Raw genomic sequence first — 4,481 nt, 5'->3', positions numbered from 1 at the left:
TACTATTTCTGTTTTTAGCTACAAGCAATGTACCATCTACGAGATAAATTGAAACTGATATAAGAAAAATATAAAGTTTTTAAGTCCCAAGGAGTAATGAGCATTTAACCATTAAATTTAATATGAGTTAGATTGTCTAGCCACTGTTCAGGAAACATGACTCATGTTTGGAGGTCTAAAAATGTTCATAATGCCTTTACATGTTTTTGTGTTAAAATGTTGTTTGGCAAATTTGTTTTTAAAAGAAATAGATTGATATAAAATAAAGATAAAAAGAATTTTAAATGAAAATAAACAAAATTATTTGTTAATGTAAAATTAAAAAAAATAAATAAATAAAATTAAAAATTAAAACATGAAAAGGAGAAAGGATTGTCTGACGGAAAAACCTTCCAAAAACATTTCAATGTTTGTGTCGGGAAATGTAGCAAAAAAAGGCTCATAAATCCATGCCAATGGATTATGTTAAACTATATGAATTTGAAAAGTTTCAACAATTGTAAACAAAAAATGCTATGGATACTAAATTGGTGTAAAGTTTATTGAAGATGATTAAAATAATTAATAAAAAAAATTACAAATATCAATAAATAAGTTTTACATCAATTTGATACTTATTTTTTAATAAAAAAGTTTAATACCCTTAATATTTCTCATCGTAAATATGTGACAGCTATTATTAGCTAACCAACGACTTCTTCAAAATTTCGACTTTATGATTAAGCGTTCACTCAATTAATTGGTTGCATGAGTCCTTCTTTTTCTATTTAGCTACTGTAGGCTTTGATCATATTCAAATAGGGAAATGGTTATAAATGAGGGTTATTTTCATTATTGATTCGAAAGGAAAAGAGAATGGGAGACCAGTCATTAATGCTTCCAAACACAAAGTTTGAAGCGGCCCAACTAATTACACACTGTGCACAAAAAAGTGCATTACAGATAAAGCAAGTAACAAACAAAATTGAAAAACCATAAATTCAGTCTTGCGATGCTAGAAGCACAGCAAAGACTTCACCAGATACAGCAAAAGACGAGAGACACGTGGTGGCAACATGGATAATCTTACACTTAGAGAATCTAAGAACCACAATTGTAACTGAGAGACCTCTCTTAACAATAGCTGAGAAACACAGTAGTAAAACCAACATTGAAACAAATTGAATCTGAGCACTAAAAGAGCAAAACAACAAAACTAAAAAAAATACACAAAAATAGCAGCATCAGTGGAGGGCGAGGCAGAGGAAGGTGGCAAGGTCATGGTTGGTGACTAGAGCATGTGAGCCACACGCCATCACGTGAAGACCACCCTCTAACAGTGGATGTCGGGATGCAGCAGATGGCTTCAGGAGACCGGTGGGAGGTGGCGGAGCGGATGAAACCAGCCTTCATGCATCGGCACGTGTTGAACATGCTTCGGCGTGTGGTGGCCGGATGAAGGCGGGGTTGGCGGTGTCTTGTAGCGATGAGGCCCAGAAGTGTGGCGCGTGCAGGGCTGGAGCTTTTTGAAATGGACATATCTGATTTTGGAAAAAAAAAATAAAAAATAAAATCCCAAAATTTTAAGAAGGGGACAGATCTGAGGTTGGGGATGGCTGGAGAGGGCGGTGAATGGACGGTTGACGGTAGAGGAGGAGACGATGAATCTGTTGAATAAGAATAAAACACAAAGGGTGTTCGATAGGGCCTCCGAAGAGGCGGTTTGCATTTTAGAAGAGACAAGAAGGGGAGGGGGCAGTAAGGAAAAAGAGAGGAGAGGGGAAGGGGGAGGTAGAGGGAGCTTTGTCTCCCTCCTCCCATAGCAGTCTATGAACCTGGCTTGTCTTGAGAGAGAGAGAACGTTTGGGCCAATTAACCCATAGCTCCATACATCTGATTTGTTTAATTACTTCGCCACCAATGCTTCGAGTTCAAATGAGATATATGTGACGATAAAATTAAATGACAAATGTAATGAATGACCGTAGCACTAACAATAGAGAAGAAAGGAATTGATTTGATCATATTCATTAGTTAAGACAATTTTATATTGGATGGCTTTGACCTTAGCACTAACATCAGTTTTCTTAAATATCATTCTCTTTCTTAAATGTAGAGAAGTTTTTAAAAAAACCACTTGAAACAGACTCTTAGAGAATTCACAATGATTTTTTTTTTTTTTTTAATTGCAGGAACTTCAACGGAACCTATTCCACACTTTCCGGCAGAGGAAGGAATTGAAAAACGAATAACTTCGGAATCTCGAAGAATGGTCTTTGAGGTTGAAGCAATTGACATGAAATCGAATTCTGGTGAAAAAATTGGGGTAGAATTTGAAGCTTTTGGTCAAGATAAAATTGAAGAAATTGGTATAGAACCTGAAACTTCAGATATGGACAGGAAAACCTTATCCATGGGTTTGGAAAAATGCTCTGATACAATTATTCAACGTGAGCTACTTCAATCATGTCTCATGTGTGGTGGTTTAGGATTAACTGAGCCACCAAAGGATGAGGATTGGAACAATGCCAAAAAGATTTACCTAATGGACAATGAGTTATCTGATTTACCTAAGAATCCAAGGTCCCCTGTGCTCTGGACATTGTTGCTTCAAAGAAACTATAAATTGAGAATGATTCCTCCCTCATTTTTTGATTACATGCCTGCTCTCCAAATCCTGAACTTATCCAGGACTGGTATCAAGTCTTTGCCAGAGTCCATTATCAGATTGGTTAGCCTCAAACGACTGTTTTTAAATGATTGTCATCGTTTCATGATATTGTCGCCTAAAGTTGGAGAACTCAAGCGGCTTGAGGTTCTTGATATTGAAGGGACGGATATTATGGATTTACCTAACGAGATTAAGGAGTTAACTAATCTCAAATGCTTGGAAGTTTCATTTTGTACATATCTGAGTAATGGTAGGAGAGCCATGCAATCAGATGTAGTGGTTCCTGGTGGCATAATTTTGGCACTATCTCATTTAGAGGAGTTAAATTTGAGTATGAATCCAGATGACAAACGGTGGAATGCTTGTGTGGAAGATATTGTTACTGAAGTATGTACCTTGGAGAGTTTGAACACTCTTAAATTCTATTTTCCAAGAGTAGAACTTGTGAGGTACTTTCTATTGAATAGCCCAATGTGGGTGCATCCATCACTGTCAAATTTCAGATTTACTGTTGGCTATCATGTCAAGCGCACTATGTCTCGACTCCCTGGCGATGTTGAGTTTGAGCTGGAACAATGGGAGAGATGTTTGAAATACATAAATGGTGTGGCTGTCCCTAGAGAGATTCAGAAGGTACTCCAATATTCAACTGCATTTTTCTTGGAACGGCATGCAACTGTTAAGAAGCTATCAGATTTTGGTATTGGAAATATGAAGCAACTAAAATGTTGTGTTGTGGGGGAATGTAATGAGGTTGAAGTTATTATAGATGCAATAGATGCTCACAAAGAAGATAGTGAAGCAGATGCTCACGAAGAAGATGATGAAGCAGATGCACACGAAGGAGATAGTGAAGCAGACGAAGAAGACAGTAAAGCAGATGCTCATGAAGAAGATGATGAAGTAGTGGCTTACAGAGAAGATGGTAGCAGTGGAATTGTATCTAAAACATCTGGTGCTAAAAAAATTGTTCTTGGATCTCTTGAATACCTCTACATATATTATATGAAGAATCTAAGGAGGATATGGAAGGGGCCAGTAGAACCAAAGTGTTTATCTCTTCTGAAGTCCTTGACATTGCGCACATGTCCCCAATTGACCACTATTTTCACAACAGGTTTACTTGATAACCTCTATAATTTAGAAGAGCTTACAGTTGAAGATTGCCCTTCCATTAAAACTTTAGTAAGTTGCAAAATTTCTGCTGAGCCTAAAACCTCTGACTTTCTCCCAAATTTGAAGAGGATTTCGTTTCATCACATGCCTGGATTAGTCAGAATCTCTAGTGGTTTACACATTGCACCAAGATTAGAATGGCTGAGTTTCTATAATTGTCCAAATCTTAAGCACCTATTGATTGAGGAAGTATCTAGTAAAGATTTAAAGAAGATCAAGGGTGAGTGGAATTGGTGGGTAGCATTGAAGTGGAGAAGTGGCCGTCCGAGTTACTTGGATGACATTTTTGTTCCAATCAACATATGAGATTGCTGAGTGCTTGAGATTTTCCCTAATGGGAATTAGTCTATGCTTTGCCCTATGCTGGTTTCATAATTGTAAGTTGATGCATCCTTGGACTAGTTTCTCTCTGCTATGCTCATACTATTGTGTCAACTATGCCATTGAGTGACTAGTTCCCAATTGCTTAATACCTTCAGATATTGACTCTGTTGCCTCCTCTGCTCTAATAGAAGACAGTGTGTCAAGCGTCATATGCAGTTGGATTTTTCTTTATAATTGCTAGAAAGTTGTGTTGTAGAATATGGAATTGTATGTGTAGGAATAGAGTTGACAATGTTTTCTTATACTTCTACCTCTATCTTATTTGAGAAAT

This window comes from Corylus avellana, chromosome ca4 (assembly GCF_901000735.1).
Source record: "Corylus avellana chromosome ca4, CavTom2PMs-1.0".
NCBI classification, from domain to species: Eukaryota; Viridiplantae; Streptophyta; class Magnoliopsida; order Fagales; family Betulaceae; genus Corylus; species Corylus avellana.
This window is presented reverse-complemented; position numbering follows the sequence as displayed.